General features: G+C 44.1%; 1 protein-coding gene across 1 annotated transcript in view; it reads left to right on the top strand.

Moving 5' to 3' along the window:
- ANOS1 (anosmin 1) overlaps window positions 1-23,499 on the top strand; it is a 173,834-nt gene that overhangs the window by 12,351 nt on the left and 137,984 nt on the right. The window lies entirely within an intron of this gene.

Below are 23,499 nucleotides of genomic sequence, written 5' to 3'. Positions count from 1 at the left end.
TGTTTGGACTGCTTCAATTTTTCTGTCTGGTTTTCTTTCACCTGTTCATAATATTTATTGAAAACAACATGATCTATTTTCCATGGTTAGTTTTCAGGCAGGCAAAAAGTCATAGGCTATTGTGACGTCTTATTAAATTTTACATACATTTCAAAGTTGATCTTAGAATAAATTTTGTAGGCCCAGTTGCCACAACAGTGTCCAGACAAATACAACAAGAAAATAGTACATTGATTAATGACAAGAAAAAAAAAATTCCTTCAATGCCATCTTAATGCATCCTCACATCATCCTCCCCAGTTCAAGGCCAGAATAAATAGATAAATAGGTCATGAAGGTAAAATCACAGTGGGTTTTGTTAGGCTGAGAGAGAGTGAATTTAATAGTTTAAGCAGGGCCATTCTCCAAAACTGACCTGCAACCTACCACCTAGAGTTCGAATCAAGGGAGAGGGTGTTAGAAGAAATGATTCCAGATGGTCTTATCTCCCACAATGCTACACTGGGGGAGTAGCAGTCTCTACAATAGCCAGGACCCACCATTCAGGGCTTTTAAATTAAGATCAATACTTTAAATTTAATCCAGAAGTGAAATAGGAACCAGTTTATGATTATTACTGTAACGTGTGCATCCTGGCGCCCTCAGACTCAGAAACATCCCAAAAATGTAAACCTCATCAACAAATATAGGCTAAATCCCTCAACAATGAGGGCGGATGTCAACCCTTCACGCCCTTAAGATGCTTGCCCATACCTATAGGCATACATTCAGGATCAAACCTCAGCCAAATCATTCTCTTCCAAGACCCTCTCAAAGCCAAACATGAAGAAAGCAGAGACCATCCCTTCCAGGTCCAATGAAAAAGATAGATGGATTTAAATGTCATCAGCATATTGATAGTGCCACAACCCAACACACCTCATTATCTGCTTTACCAGCCTCATACATGCAGGAAGATTGAAAAAATGGGAGAAAATGGGGAATAACACATAGCAGATGTTATTGATGTTGCTTAATGCGCTACTGGAAGTTGCTTAGATACTATAGTGATGAGCATGGTATACGAATCTGAATAAAATAGAATAGAATGGGGGTAGAGTTCTTGGGTGGATAAGAAGTTGCCTAACAGCAATACCTGGGAACTTCCAAAGATGGAGCCATTGTAGCATTATATAATGCTACTGGGAAGGATGATTTAAAGAAAAAGTACTGGTCTGTAGTATCAAAGACTGCTGATAGTATGAGCTGCAATATATTGGAATAAGGGAATTTGAGTTTATTTGCATTTTCTGCATTTAAGCACGTTATATTGTGTGTGTGTGTGTGTATGTTGTGAGCTGCTACCGCATGCCCTGTGTGGCCCCACCTCTTCCTGTCCCTCATGGACTGAGGGTAATGGAGGTGGGCTCTGGCATGTTGGCCAAGGCTGCTCCAGGCCCCCACCGGCATGGGGCTGCTCCTCTCTATCCAGGTGCACTGCTGGTGCAGGGCTGGGAGCGGCTGCTGCTCTGCTCTAGCTAGTATGGAGCTTGTGGGGGGCCGCGCTTGGCCAGCGTGGAGCTTGGGGGGCTGCTCCTCTGCTCTGGTTGGCATGGAGCTTGAGGCTGCTGCACCCAGTGCGAAGCTTGGGGGGCTAAATGACCTCAATATTAGTGAAGCCTCATGGACCCCCTGTAATCTTTGGCACCCCCCCAAGGGTTTCCCACCCCCCCCAAGTTGGGAACTATTTAAACTGAGAGGTGGCTTTGAGAACTAACACATTACAAAGCTTCCAACAGTTGGAGCACAAATGAGCTTGTTTATTTTTTCCTTCATTTACCTGATGCTAAAAACATCTGAAACATGACTTGTCAGTAAATGATTCCTCTGTATACGAGTTACCCCTCTGGTGACCAGGCATTATATTTCAGTCTTGTCCTGAAGTGATGGATATTTTCTTTTTATAGTACATGATACATCCTCATTAACCAGTTGTTAGACTGTCTTCAGGGCAGCAGATACGTGACAGGCTTTCTGATTTCTATAAAGCTTTCTCAGAACATGCTAGAGAGAAATACTAATTTAATTCTTCCATTTTCTGCCACTGAAAATAATTTTTATAGAGGGATTTGGTAGCTCCCCTGTAGTTCAGGCTTGCGTAATAGTTAACATTCTGTTTCTTTGTTTTAGTGCCTCATAGCTTTCTGAAACTTTCACATACCAGCTTGATTCCCCCCCCCCCCCCCCCCGATTGTTGTATTTCTAGGATAGATAATTTTTTTTCTGGATGGTTTGGGTAAAATGTTTTAGCTATTTTGGAGTGAGAAGAGCATGAAAAAGGAGAAGAAAACAACCACTTTTCCAATGATCAGAAAATAATGTGACTTTTTAAAACCAGCTAAGGCACTGAAATGGCAGGGTAGGGAGAAAGAGTGTAGCAACTGAAATTTGTCCTGGGAAAAAAGCCTTCAATGAGGCAAAAGTGTCTTTGAGTGTTCTGGTGAAAAGTGGTTTGTAATTGACTAAGCCTTTGAAAATAGCACTTAGAGCAGAATACAGTTCTGTGTTTATTCTTAGAACCTTTTCAAATATTCAGAGTGAAGTTGGGCTGTGCAGCAGGTTTACATTCAATTCTTTGGTTCCTGAATTACCACAAGTTGGTTAGGACCCATTTCTAAATGTTTCTGGGAAACTCTAGACCTGGTAAATGGGATGCTTCTCCATACTCATCCTGTGTACTGAATGAAGCAGGGTTCTTGTGGAAAAGAGAGCTTGTGATCATATAATTAAAGCTGGCATGTGCTAAAGAGAGCCATATTAAAGTTACACGGGCTACTTTAATACTGGCATTTCCCAACTTTTGTGAGCTTTCTTTTACAACTTTAGTAATGTTCTCTTAGCACATTTTTTGTTTATGGAAGATTATATGTGTATGTATGTATAAATGAATTTGCATGGCCAAATTTCACATTGACCACTTTATTTATATGTTCTATCCTTTTCTATCCCTGGCTTTTATTTTCTTTTGAGACCGTAGGCTTTTTGGAGCAAGGACTGTGCTTTTCTGTATGTCTTTACAATATCTAGCACATTTTGGGCATTCGTACAATATGCATGATGATGATGATGATGATGATAAAAATAAGTCTATTGCCTTGCACAGAGTCCAGAGGAATGAGAGAGATATGTAAGAGATTTGGGACTGAGAATATGGGACAGAATGCTGAACCCCTCGGATACAGCAGGGAGTTGTGAACCTGCTGGGTACCCTTATCAACTATTTAGCTTGGGATGGGTTCTCCGCTATACTCTGGCTAGTGACAGACAGACAGCCTCTCTATGCCCTGTTATCACTCAGCCTGACAGCAGGTGGTGCCACACTCCCAATTTAATTGCCAAGAATGCGCTGCTTGAGCAAACATGAATACAAGCTCCACCCAGTTCACCCCGAGCTCTCCCATCTTAACCACACCCTGAGATAATATCGTTTTATGCTGGACAAAGATTTGCCTGGTTATAAACTGATTAAGTCTGCTTTCCCCTTTATAGGAGGAAGTCATGCAACTGCTTTTATTACTGAGCAGAATTTGTCTAAATGCTTCACTCAAAAACACACTGGTTAAGATAAACTTGTTTAATGTTTTATTAACTATAGGAAAATAAACTTTAAGTGATTATAAATGGCAAGTGTAAAGAGATTAAAAGTAGTTACCAAAAGAAATAAACATAAAATGGTAGTCAATTCTACACACTAACAGGATTTTAATTAGCAATGTCTCACCCTTGTTAGCTGGTACAAGCAATTCCTTAAATGTAGGGTGGGCAACTTTCTGTCCCTGGGAAATCCATCCCCCCTTCAAAGTCCTTGTGTCTTTCAGGCATTCCTTCAGGTGTTCAGTTCTGAAGAAGCGGAGCCAAGCTATGATGTCACTCTCCCCCTTTTATAGTCTATTTCATTTTGCTAGAACAATTAGGTCTGGTGATCTGGGGATCCTCATTAGTCAGTCAATCCCCATTGCGAACATGCGTCCTACAGTGAAGCCTACAATGTAACCAATCCTGAGTAGTGGAATCTTTCCTTGATGGGCCATTCACATGTCTGGCTACTCCACTGCTGTACCTGAGAAGCTGGCTTAGGTGCTTCCCACCTCACAACATGTTCTAGTAGCATTTACAACAATATTTTATAACTTCACATACAATGGTAGCACATATAATCCAACAGGATATTAATGTTTAGCAGATCAAAACTTAATACCAAACAAGGCATACTTTCTACAGAACATATCAGACTTATATGACATAGGTGAATATGTAGTTTCTGGAGTCTTATCAGACACAGGGTGTCACAGAATGTTTGATGCAGACATTTTCTGTTGAGGGAAAAGCTGATTTAAAAAAAAATGAGAGAGAAGGCACCCATCATCTTTTGTGGGAGATTGCTGAGTGATTTAGATACCATGTTTGAAATATTTAATCTCTCAGGAGCCACCAGTACAAATCCAGCAGAACTAGCTCACACCTCCATCCTGAATAGAGATAATGAATTTGTCATTTATCCTGTTACATTTTCAGACAATGAGACTGGTAAGAACTATAGTTTAATTAGGCTAGTATTCTCATGAGTTTAGCTTGTGCCATGTATTTTAATGGTGATTAATCAGATGCTATATAGATGTCAGCTTCTAAGATGTGATATTTTAATATACAAATTATCACAAAGTTTAAAGAGTGTATTTTCTTCAGTGTGATGTAGACCGACTGAGTAGGCAGCAGTTCTGCAGAAAAGGACCTGGGAATTACAACGAACAAGAAGCTGGATATGTGTGAAGAGTGTGCCCTTATTGCCAAGAAGGCTAATTGCATATTGGACTGTATTAGTAGGAGCATTGCCAGCAGATCGAGGGAAGTGATTATTCCCCTCTATTCAGCATTGGTGAGGCCACATTTGGAATATTGTCCAGTTTTGGGCCCCCCACTACAAAAAGGATGTGGCCAAGTTGGAGAGAGTCCAGCAGAGGGCAACAAAAATGATTAGGGGTCTGGAGCGCATAACTTATGAGGAGAGACTGAGGGAACTAGGCTTGTTTAATTTGCAGAAGAGAAGAATGAGGGGGGATTTGATAACAGCCTTTAACTACCTGAAAGGGAATTCCAGGGAGGATGGAGCTAGGCTGTTTTCAGTGGTAATAGATGACAGCACTAGGAGCAATGGTCTCAATTTGTAGGGGGAGGTCTAGGCTGGATATTAGGAAAAGCTTTTTCACTAGGAGGGTGGTGAAGCATTGGAATGGGTTACCTAGGGAGTTGGTGGAATCTCCATCCTTAGAGGTTTTTAAGGTGTGGCTTGACAAAACCCTGGCTGGGATGATTTAGTTGCGGTTGGTCCTGCTTTGAGCAGGGGGTCAGACTAGATGACCTCCTGAGGTCCCTTCCAATCCTAATCTTCTATGATTCTATGACCTCTGTCAAGGATAGCTGGGTTCTGGTATGCTTGGTTAGAGATGGCAGCATTTATGGCAGTGGTCTTGCCAAAGATCCCTAGAGCCTGTAATTACATGTGAACAGACTGTAATATACTGTTGCTCAATTAACACAATATAACATCATACTTTTTTCACAGCAACCTGAGAGACAAGTGAAGCGTCCTATAATACTGAGTAATGTTCTGTATATGCCAGACAAATAGAGTCCATGAAAGTCATTTATATGGCCGCCATGTAGTATACTGTATTTAGCATACTAATTGATGAAGTATAATGAAATAGATGAACAGCGAAAATTCACTAACATTTACCGAGGCTTTGAATTAAGTTACAAAACTAATGGCTAGATTGTGCCAGTAGGCTCAGTCCTGCAATCAGTATCATGGCCACACATGGCAATAGAACCTTTCTGCTATAGAACACTGTCATGTGCTCTTACATGCCATATATTTTATAAACTGTTTTAAACTGTTTGAAAATATTTGATCATCACTGTTTCTAGTATCCTTAGCTCTACAAGGACATTAGATACTGGAACCTTAAACCTGTCATTGATTCAGGAATGAATGCTGCCCACACTGAACCTCAGTCCACTGTAATTTTTGGAGGAAAATGGCACAGTCTGGATGAATGATGGAAAATTTCTCTTGCATGCTGATATACGTGGGGCAGATGGTTGAAGCTACTCAGCTTTTTGAAGTGTTGGAAGTAGTTCTGGAGGAGATGTGTTAGTGGGTTAGAGCTCAGGCGAATGCAGTATATGATAAATACTCTTTATTCCAAGTATATTTGCAATGTAGCACATGGTCCATATATAATGATATTATGTATGTTATATATTGCAATTATACAATGAAAAATAATATATTTTTCCCATTACAAAATCAAATTAATTTGTAATATAGGTTTCGCACAAATGTTGCCCACACATTACTAAACTTTTAAAGGTACCTCGTTTGGGACTCAGTCAGACTTTAATGTGATTACTAATATAGTCCAAATATGGCTGCTATATTTTGTGAAATATATCTAGCTGTTTTTACTTTTGGTATAAAAAATATTTCCAGCAGGTTATATCCTAGGTGCACATTACTTTGCTAGTTTCTTCTCTCAGTTCCAGTAAACTATTGTGCACTTTGACAGAAAAGCTACAGTGGAAGCATTTACAAACAAGCACACAATAAGCCTAATATTGGTTGTCTTATTCATGCAAGTAGATTCATTGACTTCACTGGGACTAGTCACCTGAGTAAAGCAAGCAGGATTTGGCCCAATGCATATTAAATGCTTTTGAATATGAGATTCCATATTCTACCTTCAAGTTATCATTATTTGCTCTTGGTTCTTTGTCTCATGCTCCTTATTGAAGTTTATTTTAAAAATCTAAAATTTTATTTCATAATGTGACTGAAATTGCTGCTGTATAAAACAAAACTTCATTGGGGGATGACTTCTGGAAAGTATAGTGGAGTAGTTCATGAAACCACAAGAAGACGGTCATAACTCAAAACTCAGAAAGATTGCCTCTGCTCATTTGTTTATACAGCTTTGTTTATCTAATAGTTTGTGTGTCCATTTTTAGTAGACATTGTGGTAGAAAGAAGAAATGTAGTCTTAATTAAAGGCCTAAATTAAAGATAACAATGTATGGTGTATAATTTCAAGACTACTGATCTCCTGTTTGTTCTTCTGTTAATAAGGTTTAGATTTTTGACAGCTGTGTCTCCAGGAATGTTGCAGGCCTTGTACACCCTTTTGGGGTGAGGGAAGAGGTGTTGCAGCCCTGCAGTTGGGTCTAACTGTTCCCACCCTGTGCTTCAGGGAAACATGGCCTAGTGGCCTAAGTCAGTATGGTTGCCCCTCTCATCTGGGCTGTATGGTCTAATGGCTAGGGTCAATATGGCTGCCCTTGCCATCAGGGCTGCGTGACCTAGTGGTCAGAGTCAATAAAGTCCCCCACCTCTGTGGGATAATATGATCTATTGGCATGTTGGGGAAGTGGACCACCACCTAGAGATGTGTGGTGGCTGAGTAGGGGGGCTCAGGTCCTCTCTACTCCTCAGAGCCCCAGCCCAGGACCCTAACAGTGGTGGGGCTACTTGCCACTGAGTCAGCAGGGATCCACCTGAAACACACTGACTGGTTCCCCAATTCTCCCACCATAGTAATGTTTAAGTCTCCTGGGCTACTTCCTACCCTGTTCTCCAGAATCAAGCTCCGTAGCTTTCCCAGGTTTCTGGGGTTATCAGCTGGCGCGGCTCCTGGCGACTCCATTCCCTCTGGGGTTCTTTTGGACAGTGGGGTGCCCACCCGGGTTGCAGCATCCTCAATTTCCATGGTATGGGGCTCTGGGAACTCCTGGGCAAGAGCCTGTCAGGTGCATCCTCTCTTCTCAGCAGTCCACCCCAACTGAGCTGGGCTGCTCTCTTTTGTACTGAGGCTGCAGGTGGATCACACCCAGTAGAGCCAAGGTGGTATGGCCTCCTTGGCCCACAGAGTGGGATTAACCCCTGCCAGTTCAGTGCAGGTCTTGTACACCCTGTCACAAGGAGACTATTAACTATGATGGCCAGACAGGAAACATTGAAGTCTCGGGAGTTTCTGTAGCACTAGATCCTGATTTTATTTTGTTTAAATACTCAGAAAAATGTTCATGAATTTTATTTTGCTGGGTCATATCTTTTTGATGAGTTATAGGTTGTAGTTTGACACGTTTCACTATAAATTTGAATAAATACAACAGGGAAATTAGGGTTAATCCTTGAGATCATTTACAGGAATAACAGGAATGATCAGTAAAAATGTCAAGGAGAGGATACTTTGCCATCATTTTCTTTCCCACCTCTCTATAAAAGTGAAACATAGATACCAGTGTTGCACTGAAGTCCACAGAGTTGCATTTGTGTAAAACTAATGTAAGTGATAGGGAAATAAGGCACTGTTCATAATTTGACATTGATTGATAATCTGGGACATAGGAAAACTAACAATATTGATGACTAATCTAGAAGACTAAATTCAATATTTGTTGTTAGGCTGTATGTTATCCATGGTAATTACATTTTGGTTTGTACTTATATAGATGCAATTAAGTCATCAGGACAGATCATTAGACGTGTCAAAGCTTCATCACTTCTTCTGACAAGCAGTGATCCTTATAACTTCACTCTACTGGGTTAGCTGGAAATCCAGGTTTATTTTCTGCAACACAGGAAATTATGACATAGCTACCCAGGGTTTTGTTCAGAAATATATGATTTTATTTTGCTGTGAAGGATTACACAATATACAGAGTTCTCCCACTCAAAACAATAGATGCACACCAAAATATGTATTCCAAAATATGGACTACTATTTTGGCTTTCTTCGCAGGGTACCTCACCAAGTTACTTGCAATAGACAGACAACTAACCCCCTTTTTATTTATTTAAAGGATGGTAAAGGAAATGCTAGGAAAAGGAGGCTGTGATGATTTTATTTTACAAACCTCATTCCTGTTTGCCTAACTATCAGTAACAATCATTCCTATTTCCTTACACAAATAATACTTAACGTTAATGTTCATTATTATTTACCCTCTTGCATCACAATTTACCAGGTCAGTAAACCTTGATAATTTAATTTGTTATTCCTTTTACTTACTAGAACAACTTACAACAAAAGCAGAGACCTTACTCTGTAGTTAATCAGTTATTTGAGGCAAAACTCGCACTAAAAGAATAACCTATGTAGAGAAGAGAAAAATCTGTAGGTATCAATCTGTGGAGTTTCTTAGCAATTCTTCTTGGTGTTCCTCCTCGGTGTTCTCCCTATGGCAGACTCCAGGGGACCAGACCCCAAAATCTGTAGATCCCTGGGATATGAGCGTATCTTAGATGGCTCTGTATTCTGGCAGACCACCGTATGCAGGCCTTGTGCACTTGCCACTCAGACAAGCTGGATTTTTATGATGAAAGGTTATTAAAACCAAAATCACCATTCATTAGGTTATTCCCAGTCCCAAAGGTCAAGTTACTGACCCCAGTTCAATGGATGCTCTGGCTCTCACACCAAAAACAACATCGAAAACCAATTCTTTAGTAAAGTAACTAATGATTTATTAGCTAAGAAAAAGAAATGAGAGTTATTGAGAGGTTAAAGCAGATAAAATAGATAACAGGTGAGTCAGAGTTCGTAAGTCCAAATCATAGCAGTGATGTGGTATCTGCTGGTTTCACATAGGTCTCTCAGGGTTGCCCAAAATGGATTTGGGGATGTTTCTCTTGTTTCTGGAATGTCCCCAACAGCATCCAAATAGATCAGAGATGCAGAGTTGCTCGTAGGGTCTCTTCTTATAGATGAAAACAGTCTGGCAAGTGTTTCCATCACAGCACGGATTCGTAGATTCCCCATTGTTGAACACACAATGACCCACTTTTTGAAATCAACATGTTCTTTCATTTACATTTCCAAAGCTCTATTTCTCAAAAACATAATGTAAACACAGTGTGATAGCCAGAAACAATTCTTCATTAGTTTTCATGCAGCTTTTACCTTAAATTCACATTTAAACACTAAAATACATTTTAATCTAAGACTAATTAAGTACAGGATACAGACAGATGGAAACAATACAATCAACATCTCTCTTGATTTCTATCAGCACACAATTCTAACAGAATTGGACTGAATACATATTGACACACTCCCATACATATTGACACTATCAGTCTGATATTCAAACACAAATGAATTGCTGTGTTGCTCTGATCTGAGCTGGTCTGTCTGTCACAGAGCTGGTAACCTGTTTAGACAGCAGCACAAAGTCAAACATCCAGGGGCTGTCTGAGAGACTGGCTGTCATTCTAGCCACCGCCCACATATTGCCAACTGGGGTAGAAAAGAGGGTAAACAACAGACAGTGGGACTTGGGTGGTGGTCAAGGGAGTTAATGGTGGAGAATGTGGGCAAACTACACCTTACACAAAGGGTTAAAAAAAAGGTCTTAAGATAGAGCCCCGCTTCTCTGCGCAAGATGGAACCGGATGGTATAAGTGGGTGGTGGAGATGCAGCAGTTCCAACAGCAGTTTCTGCAGCAGTGGACCCCTGGCAGCAGGTTTAGGCCACCCAACAAAAATAGCTGCTGAGGGAACTGATGACCTAGCAGCAGGAGTTCCAAAGGAAATGCTACAGCAAATAGCGTTGGCCCTACAGCCACAGGGAGTGCCAGCAGGTCATGCTTCTACTGAAGGGGTCCCTTTCCTGGTACTAGTGAAGCTTATCAAGATGGGACTAGCAAATGACCCTGAAGCCTTTTTAATCACTAGCAGCCTAGTGTCCCCAGAACACTTATCTTTGCCCTATACCTGACTTGTCTGGCACAAGCTGCCTACTGTAATCTGGATTTAGAACAGGTGAACAGTTAGAAGTAAGTGAAGTCTGCCATCTCGAACTATTTGGATATTTTGGAGGAGACCCACCACCAATGGTTTAGGGCCGAGAGATACCTCAAGAGGGCGAGACCTCGAATGGTAACACAGTGGCTGAAGGAACATTACTGGAAGTGGCTCCACCTGAAGGAGGTCACAGGAACCCAAATAGCCAAGGCCATTGTGGTGAAGCAATTTATATGTGGTAGGGGGGTGCGTACTATGGCATTACCCAGGGATACTATCAGTAGTCAGGTTAATGGAGGACTTTGTAGAAGCCAAAGGGTCATTCAAGGCAGAATCAGCTCAGGGATCAGCAGGGTAAGGGACCTGGCAGGTGAGCCAGAATCAATAGCAGTCTCTCCGGGGGGGGGCGGTGGTGTCGACTCCCAAAGGGGCTCTTCCAGATGGGCAGACTGCCCCTTAGGTTTGAGGAATCCCTGGGGGGACAAAGAGGCTGAGTGCGAAGGCAAGTGGCCCGTTGGACTGCCAAATATCCCGAACAGATGACGTGTGACCCACAGATGGAGGTCCAGTCAACACCACGCAGACGGGCTCCCTACAACCTAGGAAAGGGGCTGACAACCCCAGCCAATATAACATGCTACTTTGTGGGCAGATGGGACACATAACAAGGGAGTGCCCACTGATTGAATGCAAGTTATGTCTAGGGCTGGATGGTGGAAAGCTGGGCATGGAAAAAAAAAACTCCTCCTAAGTTCGTGGTACCAGTGATGGTCCAAAGGAAGCTGGTTCAAGGACTCTTGGACTCTGACTGCATCCAGATGGTAGTCCAGGCTTCCATGGTGGAAAGTGACGCCACTCTCAAAAACACGATCCACCTTCAGTGTATCCATAGCAATGTCAACCTCTATACCAGCCAGCAGTTACAACTGATGCTGGGAGGCCGTACTGCAGTTATAACCATGGCCTTAGCACAGGGGTCCCCAAACTTTGGGCTGCGAGGGCCACAGCCCTCAGAATTTCTCTTCTGGTGGGCCTGTGTGGCTGGGCCCTTGTCACGTGGGAGGGGATGGGTGGGGCCAGGAAGGAGAAGTGTCCACTGCGTGGCGCTGCTTGGGACTAGGAGTGGCGCATTGGGCCCATGTAGTAGAGAGGTAGGGGGGAAGTGTCAGGGCTGGAGGGGGAGAACGGACTCATTGCAGCACTGCTTGGGGCCGGGAGTGGCGAGACTCCAGCCAAGGCACCGCTAGGCCCACGTGGGAGAAGAATGGGGCCAGGAGGGGAGAGTGGCCACTGTGCAGCACTGCTGGGGCCGGGAGTGGTGTGCTGGGTCTATGTGGGAGAGGGGGGGAGCGGGCCAGTCAAAATGTGTCAGCAGGCCATAGTTTGGGGATCCCTGCCTTAGCAGATGATCATAGTTTGGGACTGGCCTTTTTTTGGTGTGTCATCAATACCCAATCCTGGACAACAAGCAAGAACAGGGACCAAGTGGTGACACCAGTTCCCCAGAGCTTGGTAAGACTTGGGGAAGCTGATGACCCTGGGGAAGAGATGTCCTGAGCAACACAGCTGCCAACCCCCATGGAGAGGAAGAGGTAGGCCATTGGGATATGGAAGCCCTCTTACAGGGCAGGAATTTCATGCTAGAGCTGAGAAATGACCCTATGTTGAGCTGGGCCTAAGAGCAGCTGGTCACAATAGAAGAAATAACAGAGCTTCAGGGAGGCAAACAGTACCCACACTTTGCACTTAAGAAGGAGTGCTTGTACCAAATCAAGAAAAGTCAGCAGACTGGGGTGGTGAGGGCCCAGCTGCTGGTACCATGCTGGTACCAACAAGCTGTGTTGCAGCTAGCGCCTGAAATCCCCCTGCATGGGACACCTGGGGAGAGAGAACACATTGTGTTAGATATTATCTTGATTCTACTGCCTTGGCATACACCATGAAGTGAAGAATACTGTTTCTCCTGCCCAGAGTGTCAACTAGCCAGCAACAGAGGGATCCCTAAGACACCCTTGGTTCCTCTGCCCCTGATTGAGATCCCCTTTCAAAGGATGGGGTGGACATAGTCAGCCCCCTAGAAAAAATTGCAGCAGAACATTAGTACATATTAGTGGTTATTCACTATGCAACCAGGAATCCAGAGGCTGCTCCTCTTTGCTCCCCGAAAGCGACAGCTATAGTTTCAGAGCCCTTGAGCCTCTTCTCACGTATAGGGTTTCCTTGTCAGATATTAATGGACTAAGGGACTAATTTCACCTCCCAACTGATGTGGGAATTATGCTTCCTTCTGAAGATTAGGTCCCTGAAAACCTCAGTATACCATGTATAGAGACGGACAGTCTAGTAGAGGGGTTTAATAAGACCCTACAGGGAAAGTTAAAACATGTTGTCAACAACAACCACTAGCACTGGGGCTGACTATTTCCACTGCTTCTATTTGCCATTAGGGAGGTCCTGAGAGCCTCTTCAGGGTTCTTTCCATTTGTGTTGCTGTATGGCTGCCAACTGCAGGGCATCTTGGGCTTGCTAAAAGAATGGTGGGAAGAACAAGATGTGGGGGCCTTAAACATGCCCAATATATCCTACAGTTAAGAGAGCAACTTAGAAACATAGGGGTGTCTAATTCACCAGGGAGACTTTGATGAAGACAGTAACCCTAAGAAGATCCATTGGAATGAGAAATGTGAGGAAGCGTTCAGGGAACTGAAAACATGACGATGCCAATTTTGGTGCTTTAGCCCCAATTTTTCCCCCGAATTCATTCTACAATCAGATGCTTTGAATATCACTCTCAGCGCCGTCCTCTCAAGGACTTTGGAGGAGAAAAACATCTGGTCCTATACCTAAGTAGGAAGCTATTCCCTCGAGAAATGTCATACTCAATTATTGAAGAGGAGACATTAGTGATCAAAAGGGCAACAGACACCCTCAGGTATTATGTGTTGGGATGCCCCTTCTCTGATCACTGATGATGTGCCCCTATGCTGGATCCAGACCATGAGGGACACGAGCCCTCATATAATGAGATGGTACCTTGCATTACAACCCTATGGTTTCTGAGTACAACATCAGATGGGGAAAGAACATGCTAATGCAGATTTTATTTTCATGAGAGAGTGGGGATGGTGGCAACTCCGCCCTTCCTCCCACGAATGGCCTTCCCATACTGAGTGGTGGGGTATGTGAAGGGACATGCCCTCACACTGGGCAGGAGGAGGCTAACAAGCTCTTCTGGGCCTGTGCTGTACCAACAAGGTGCACCTGCCAGGCTTGTTCAGTCAGGAAGAGGAGAAGCTTAAAAGGGGGAACTTACCACAGGAAGGGGCTGTGAATAGGAAGAAGAGTGCTCCGTCCAGAGACTTAGGCTAACAGAGGCAGTCCAGCCAAGGAGAAGACAGCTGCAGGATACGCTGCTCCCGGAGCCTCCCTGGATGTCAGCAAATCAGTAGACTTGTAGAGACCAAGTCCATGTCTATACTACAGAGTTAAGTTGACTTAAGTTATATCGACATCATAAGTCACTTTAATAACATTGGTTGAGCACATCCACACATTGTTCTTTTTGTTGGCTGAGTATGTCCACAGTCGTTGCTCTTACATGGACAGAGATAGCTACCCATGATGCAATACTATCTCACTGTGCAATTAACTACCCTCTGTCACCCTTTGCCACTTGTAGCTATGAGAATGGATTGTGGTGGGTCATGGGGATGGAGTTGCCATCCCCTGATGCAGTTCTTTCCCTCCCATCATTCCATGGATTTCCGACTCCATTTTGCACTGTTTTTGAACAGCCCCTATGAACTGTGCACCCATCATCTCTGCCTGATAGCATGGATCCTGAGTTGCTGACCACTGTGGTGATGGGTGTTATGAACTCAATACGGCTGCTCCTGCAGTATTTCAGGAGCAGCAAGACAGAGAGTGAATCGGTGATGCTTGCCCTGCTGTCTGCCATGGAGACAAATAATTGAAGGTTGCTGCTGGCATTTGCACAACAGCTTGCCACGTTGGACCGTTGGTACTGGGCTCGGGAAACAAGCACTGAGTGGTGGGATCGCATCGTGATGCATGTATGGGATGATGAGCAGTGGCTGCAGAACTTTCAGACGTGCAAAGCCACCTTCCTGGAACTGTTTGCAGAGCTTGCCCCATCACTGTGGCACAAAGACACCAGAATGAGAGCTCCCCTCACTGTGGAAAAGCGGATGGCGATAGCTGCGTGGAAGCTGGCAACTCCAGACTGCTACCAGTCACTTGTGAATCAGTTTGGAGTTGGAAAGTCCACCATAGGTGTTGCCATGATGCCAGTGTGCAGGGCCATTAATCGCCTCCTGCTATGAAGGGCTGTGGCTGTCAGTAATGTGCAAGAAATAATTGATGGCTTTGAGGCAATGGGATTCCCTAACTGTGGTGGGGTGATAGATGGACACATATTCCAATTTTGACCCCCACCCATCTTGCAACAGAGCACATCAACCAAAAGGACTACTCCTTCGTGGTCTTGCAGGTGCTGGTGGATCACCAGGGCCATTTCACTGACATCAATGTAGGGTGGTCAGGGAAGGTGCATAATGCATGCATCTTTTGGAATACTGGACTGTATAGAAAGCTGCACAATAAGACTTTCTTTCCAGACCAGAAGATTCCAATGGAAGATGTGAAATGCTAATAGTGATCCTCGGAAACTCGCCTACCCCATGCTCCCGTGGCTCATGAAGCCTTACGGTGGGAACCTGGACATCAGCAAGGAGCACTTCAAAACAGGCTTTGGGCCTTTGGGTGATTAAAAGGACGCTGGCACTGTCTTTTTGGCCAATTAGTCCTCAATGAGGAAAATATGCCCATGGTGATTGAGGCTTGCTGCTCTCCATAATATTTGTGAATCCAAGGGGGAAAAGTTTCCCCCGGGGTGGACCACTGAGGCTGATCGGTTGGCTGCTTATTTTGAGCAGCCAGATACAAGGACAATTAAAGGGGTGCAGAGGAGGCTATTCAAATCAGAGAGGCTTCGAAAGAGCATTTTAACAGTGATTCCCAGTAATGTGTCTTTATGTGATGCATTGGGCCAGGCAATGTTTACTTGCTGTCTTGAATTATACCTGTATTGTTTGCATTAATTGCAAGGAGCAAATATTCTTACCTATATCCACTGTGTTTCAATGTTTGCACTGAGCAATATATATATGTATGTACTTCACAAATAAAGACTCATTTAATTTTAAAGACTGAAGTTTAATGACAGGATCAAACACAAATTTTTGGTCAATCAGAGGACATGACAAAGAAGAACAGTCTCGTGGTTAGGCTCTCGCAGCTGGGTGTAATTCCAGCTTTCATAGGGAAACCAGTCCCTAGGTGTGGAATGCATGGGGTACTGTGAAGGACCGGCAACATGCAAGCAATGCGGTGGGAGAGTTTGGGGAGGGCATGGGCTAGAGTTCTGTAGTGACTGGAGGGGTGGTCTGGAATGGATGTGTTCGGATTGAAGGTTAATGAGGGACTTCAACATCTCTGTCTGGCTCTTCAGGAACTTTATCATCTGCTCCTGCCCCTGTGTCCTTTCCTGGCTATCCAGCCAGTCTCTTGTTTCACTATGCGGTGCATCTGTTGACAGCAGCACTTCGCAAAACATATCCTACTTATTCCTCCTGGCTCTGTGCCTTATCTGTCAGAGGTGCTCCGCCGGTGTGGAGGAGTGGATCCTCAAGGGCACATCTGCAGAATGCAAAGTAAAACAATGAACAGAGAGTATTGTGTGTGCGCTCACAGCCATGAATCACAAAAGTTACACACACCTATTTCTCTCTGTTCCTTGGCCAACACACAGGTCAGTGCTAGTCCCAAATATGGTAAGTTCGTGGGGAGGGGGTGGTGGAAGGGAGGAATGGACAAAGGTGGTTTGTGAAGGGGGTAACTATAAGCAGCTAGGGAGAGTATTCTGAATATTGGTACCCTTTTTCACAGGCTAGGGCAATCAAACTCCTAAGGTAACCTATAAAGCAAGGGTGCATCTCCTGTCTGCATGTGGCTTCAGATCAGCTCTGTTTGCCACTATCCTGTGTGCCACTGTGGTCTCTGTAGAAACAATTGCCAGTTGGCGTGGCAAAGTTTCCTACAGCAGAGGGAGAAACAAGGCAGCTCTTCTAAGGAATCTTCGGCAGAAGATTGCAGGATACCTACAGGAAGTTTCTTAGAGATCTCTATAGAGTATTCCCAGGACATCCCCATGTACATTAACAAACTTTTCCGCCTTGTTCCCGCTGCATAGCTGGACAGACTCTGTTCTTAAGTTCTGTCCCTTATCCCTTCTGTACCATATAACAAACTACATGAGAGCTCAATCTCCTCTCACTGTGCAGTATCAAAGCAAAATGAGAGCTCCCAGAGCTTACCAGAGCTCTTCTCTTCTGCATCCTGCATGCTAGAGTCGGAGTTCTGGGACTGGTTAGACCCATCACCTCTGGAGTGGAAAAAAGATCCCGATTCACTGCGCCACTGGACGACCCTGCTGCACATCATCCTCCAGCTCCACTTCCTCATCCATCAATTCCTCGTCTGGGTTGAGTCTGCTGGCTACTGCCTCCAGTCCCTCAAAGTATCCACGGGGCTCTTGGTGGTGGATGTGGGTCATCGCCGAGGATGGTGTACAGCTCCTTAAAGAAGTGGCATGTCTTCGGCACCAAGCCGGAGTAATGGTTGGCCTCTCTTGCCTTCTGGTACATCGACCTCAGCTCCTTGATTTTAGCATGACACTGCTGAGTGTCCCTCTCGTGCCCCTTCTCTTGCATGCCACTTCCAATCAGCCTGTAGGTATCAAGCCTACAGCTGGTGCGAAGCTGCGGCTGTACAGCCTCCTTTCCCCATATACACAGCACATTCAATAGCTCCGGTGTGCTCCACACAAGAAAGCATCTGGTGCATACAGCCAGCATGATCAGCTGGGAAGGTGCTGTGTGTACTGAGCACACCGAGCAAACAGGAAGAAGAATTTCAAAAATTCCCAGGCCTTTAAATGGGGGAGGTGCACATACCTGCGTACCTTCATGGTGGTAGAGTTCAAACAGCTGACCAGAGTGGTCATGATGGGCATTGTGGGACACCTCCTGGAGGCCAATTAGGGCAACATAACAAGTGTGGTGTCTACACTGATGCTGTGTTGCTCTAACTATATCGGAAAAAGCTCTATGCCGCTCATCGAGTTGGTTTTATTTTGTCGGTGTAGCAGGGGAGTTACACTGGTGGGAGGAGCATTTCAGTGTGTACCTCTCCACTGCTTTGATGATGAAAGCTGACTTTTGTCAACAAAACTCTACTGTAGATAAGGCATAAGCCGATAAAGTCAAATATCCAAAGTCTGTCTTGAGACTGGCTCTCATTCCAGCCACCCACCACGCGTTGCCAACTGGGGTAGAAGAGAGGGTAAACAACAGACAGTGGGACCTGAGGTGGGCAGTCTAAGGAGCCCTAGCAACCCCTTCAGACACACACACCATCCCAGAGCTGTATTGAACATGGATAGCTAACTTCTTGGCTATGCAATTTAAATCCTAGCCTCTGCAAATTATAGGAAGTTAAACAGATGTAGAAAATGCTGTTCCCTGTTCGAATGGGTTAATTTCTGTTGTGTATTTTGTATCTTGCCTAATTGCCTGGGTTGCCCTAGCGACAGAGCTTAGCTTGTTGCCATAGTAATAGAGTTGGAGTATTAGGGGATAGCTCAGCCAGTCCTGGCTGGTTTTAGTGTTAATTCAATAAAGACTTTTCATGGGTTTGCATCTCTCTGTGTTCCGTGCTGATTTCTCTCTGAATACAAGTACTTTCCAAGGATTTAACATAATAAAAGTAGTGATGGAGGATGGGATCGACCTGTGCTGCACCAGCAAAGAAGTAAAAGTCAATGTAAGAAAAAACATGTTTGCTGTTTTGGGGGATGGGCTGTTTACACTGACAGTCCAAACTGAAACTAAAACAGGCTCTGCTTTGTTCTAACTGAAGTGAAGCAGACAGACTGGGACCAGTGATAGTGAATGGAAATCACCAGCAATTGTGTGTGAACAATCCCAACACACATGAATAAAAGACATTAAAAGACAAGAGAAAGAAAGGGGGGGAGGAAGAGAGAGGCGCAGCAATGGCTACATTTACAGGGCTCCTGGAACATTTTGATGAGACTCTAAAGAATTGGAAGTCATATACTGAGTGTTTTCAGTTTTTTGTTATTGCAAATGAAATTACAGAAGAAGGTGTCCATTTTCTTAAGTGTTGTAGGAGCTAAAACTTATACTTTATTGCACATCTTAGTGCACTCTGATAAGCCAGAGACAAAATCTTACAGTGACATTGTGAAAACCCTGGAGGCACATTTTTCTCCATAACCACTGGTAATTGAAGAGAGATTTAGGTTCCACAAAAGGAATCAAGAAGAAGGTGAAACAATTGTGCAATTTATAGCAGCTCTGAAGAAGCTTGCTGAACTCTGAATTTAATGATGGGTTAAATGACACCCTACGTGATAGGTTAGTGTGTGGTCTGCATAATGAAGCTTCTTTAAAGCACCTATTGACAGAGGTCCAGCTCACCTAGCAGAAGGCCATTGAAATTGCAGCTGGCCTCAAAGGAAGCCCAATAGCTCAGTGCATTGTCCAGAGTGCATAAGGTGTCACAAGAACCTATCCCCAATACAGTGGGGAGTTGGGAATGTTACCACTATAGAAAGCCAGGTCACCATGCATCGGATTCTGGTGTAAAGACCTAGTGTGTCAACAATGTGGCAAAAAGGGACACATTGAGTGTGCCTGCAAACAAAAGAAAGAAGAGTCAAAGAGAACAGGCAAACCGGAGAAAAAGAAGCCTGCTATCTGGTAGAGCGAAAAGGAAAATCTGCACGTGGTAGAGCGACTCAGGATGATGCAAGTGACACCCAATCAGAAGAAGAAGTTCCATTCCATGTCTTGTCCATGGCAGTTGGCTGACATGAATACTGGGTACCCCACGGTTGGAAGGTAAACCTGTACTCATGAAACTGGACACCGGTGCAGCAGTTTCGCTGGTCTCAGACACTGTGTATAAGGAGAAGCTGAAGCTGACAAAAATTGTTCTGAAGAACAATGGAGAAGCTGTACCTGTGTTGGGCACTACTGATGTTAACGTGGAGCTCAGTGGACAGACTGCTCAATTGCCATTGTTTGTGGTGGCAGGCAATTACCCAGGCTTAATGGGAAAGTCATTGCTTAGGAAGATCCAGCTGATGTGGGCAGAAGTGCACAGGATGGCTAAAGAAGAAACAGGCCTGACAGCTGTATTAAATAAACATGCTGCTATTTTTGGAGAGGACCTGGGAAGCATGAAGGGAATCACTGTGAAATTGAACATTAAGCCTGACAGCCAACCAAAATGTCTGAAAGCTAGAACTGTGCCATATGCCATAGGCCAAAAATTGAAGCAGACCTGAGTGCTTGGTCAAAAATGGAGTCGTAGTACCAGTTACCCACAGCCTATGGGCAACCGCAATCATTCCAATCATATTGAGGAAAGATGGCTCCATTTGGCTTTATGGGGATTTTAAGATCACTGTTAATCTGGTGGTGTTTGCAGAGCAGTACCCTCTTCCCCTCATTGATGACCTCTTCGCTGCCTTGGCTAGTGGACAAAAGTTCAGCAAGATTGATCTGAGTCAGGTCTATTTACAGATACATGTCGATGAGAAGTCCCAAGAGCTGTTGACTATCGTGACACACAAAGGGCTATACCAATACTGTTGCTTGCCCTTTGGAATAACATCTGTTCCAGCTTTGTTCCAGAGGGCTATGGACCAGATTTTGAGTGGCTTGCCAGGAGTCCAGTGCTATCTTAACGGCATCCTGGTCAGTGGCAAGAATGAGGAGGATCACCTGAAAAATTTGTGGACTCGTAGGCCATACTCTTCCAGTCTTTCCAAGACACATGTAAATTCTTTCAGCCCTCTGTTGAATAGTTGGGACATATCATAGATGCTACTGGTCTTTGTAAGGCTCCCACAAAAGTCAAGGCTACTGTGGAAGCTCCACTTCCTCCAAAAATAAGCCAACTTTGCTCTTTTTTAGGGCTATTGAACTATTATGGAAAGTTTATTCCACTGTTAGCAACAGTACTCAAACCACTACATGGACTCCTTGGCAGAACAAGGTCTGGAAGTGGATTGAAGCCTGTGATGTTGCATTTAACAAGGCTAAAAGCCATTGGTAAATTCAGAGGTTCTGAGGCATTTTGATCTCTGAGGCATTTACCTCTACAATTGGCCTGCGATGCCTCCCGTTATGGAGTGAGGTGGTCGTGTCACACATTATGCCTTTGGAAGAGGAGAGACCCATTGCTTTTGCCTTGCACACCTTAAGCAAAGCAGAAATTAACTGTGCTCAAATAGAACATGAAGTACTGGGAATTGTTTTCAGAATTCAGAAATTTCACCAGTACCTGTTTGGATGGAAGTTCACACTTATCACCAACCATTAACCTCTAACATGAATTGTTGGACCTCGCACAGGCACTTGGCTGCTAGTCGTATGCAACGATGGGCATTGTTGCTTTCCGCGCACACATATGAGATCAAATATCAGAAATCCACTCTGCACTGCAACACAGATGGTCTCTCAAGGCTGCCTTTACCAGTTAAACATCAAAATATTGGCCAGAAAGAAATCTTCTACTTTGAACGGGTAGAGAACACACCCATCTCTATTACTTAAGTAAAGGCGGCAACTCGCGTTGACTCAGTACTGTCCCAAGTTATGGATATAGTGACACATGGAACATTTCTACAGGACTCTCAGGTCTCACCTGACCTTCGCTATATGTCCAGGAGGATGGAGTTTATCAATCCATTCTGGTTGCTTGTTGTGGGGGATGCGTATCGTCATTCCACCACTACTGATCACAGATGTTAGAACAGCTACATTCAGGTCACTGTGGAATAGTGCGCATGAAAGAAATTGCTTGAAGGTACTTTTTTGGTGGCCTGACCTGGACAGTGCCATTGAAGAGAAGGCAAGAGATTGTACTTCATGTTAGAGTGTGAGGAATGCACCTCAGTGGTAGCCCCTACACCCCTGGGACTGGTCTGAAAACCCATGGCAGTGTATTCACTTTGATTTTGCTGATGCATTTGAAGGAAGCATGTTCCTGGTTGTTGTAGAAGCCCACTCTAAATGGTCAGAAGTCTCTGTAATGCCGTCCACTACTGCTGAAAGTACTATTCAGAAACTGCATGAAATCTTTAGTCATTTCAGTCTGCCAGAACAACTTGTGAGTGACAACGGACAGCAGTTAGTCTCTCAGGAGTTTGAAAATTTTATGAAAGCAAATGGGATACATCACATCACTTCAGCACTGTACCATCCATCCACCAATGGATTAGCTGAAAGGTTTGTGCAAACCATGAAACAAGCTTTAAGATCTGCAAGGGGACATTCATCCATTCAAAAGTGTCTGGACACCTTCTTACTATCCTACAAAAACACACCACATGTTATGACCAAAGTGTCCCCGGCCTTTCTAATGATGGGATGACAGCTGTGCATTTGCTTTGATCTGCTGAAACCCGCCAAAGCATGACAAGTTGTGCAACGTCAATAGCAAAACAAAGTAATCAGACGTGGACACAGAGCAAAAGATCGAACCTTTAGTCCTGGACAGCCTGTCCTAGCTTAGAACTAGGCTTCTGGAGCTAAATGGGTCCCTGCTACAGTCATCGCCCAAACAGGACCTTCTTCCTACACTGTCCAGACTGCAGATGATCTCACCTGGCAGCGGCATGTAGATCAGTTGTTGCCAGGTCATACATCTCCCAAGGACACATCTCCAGTTGAACTGCCTGACCTCACCATTATAGGTGAGATATCATTGAGTCAAGAGACACCTGTTTCTGACTCCCCTTCTCAATCCACCCCTGCAACAGATACAGTCCCCTCCCCTGTTTGAGCAGATACAACATCTTCACTTATTCAAGCTACAAGTTCTGAGCCCATTGTTAGACCCGCACCAATAACACCATTTGGTGCAAGAACACCAGAAGTCCACTGTAATCCATCAAGAGAAAGAAGGCCTCCTCAACGGCTGGATCTTTAGCTGGGGCAAACCCATGATACAGGGCAGAATAATCTCCAGGGGGCTAGCCAGGAAATGAGCACTCATTCCCTCGTTTAGTGATTGTTCTGTTAAATGGGCATTTTCATTAAGGGGGGGGAGGAATATGTTGTGTATTTTGTCTTGCCTAATTGCCTGGGTTGCTGTAGCAACAGAACTTAGCTTGTTGCCATAGCAATAGAGTTAGACTATTAGGGGATAGCAAGCCAGTCCTGCCTGGTTTTAGTGTTACTTCAATAAAGACTTTTCACGGGTTTGCATCTCTCTGTGTTCTGTGCTAATTTCTCTCTGAATCCAAGTGCTTTCCAAGGATATAACATAACAGTTTCCATATTCCTGAAGGTGGATTGCCTGTCATTTTTGGTTAGGTAAAAAGGAATCGCCAAGACCCTGTAAGAAATTCTCAATTATTTATTTATGCTGTGCATATACATAAATGCCATAAACCCAGTTAATGAATTAGTGTGTGAAAGTGTGTGAGTGGTGATAGAGTGTTATATCAGTAAGGCAAAAGTGCTGTTTCACAGCATATAAT

Source organism: Emydura macquarii, unplaced genomic scaffold (genome assembly GCF_026122565.2).
Source record: "Emydura macquarii macquarii isolate MOO-44397 ecotype Brisbane River unplaced genomic scaffold, CSIRO-AGI_Emac_v2 contig_1424, whole genome shotgun sequence".
Taxonomy (NCBI): Eukaryota; Metazoa; Chordata; order Testudines; family Chelidae; genus Emydura; species Emydura macquarii.
The sequence above is the reverse complement of the archived record's forward strand: the minus strand, read 5'-3'. Positions and strand labels throughout refer to the sequence as shown.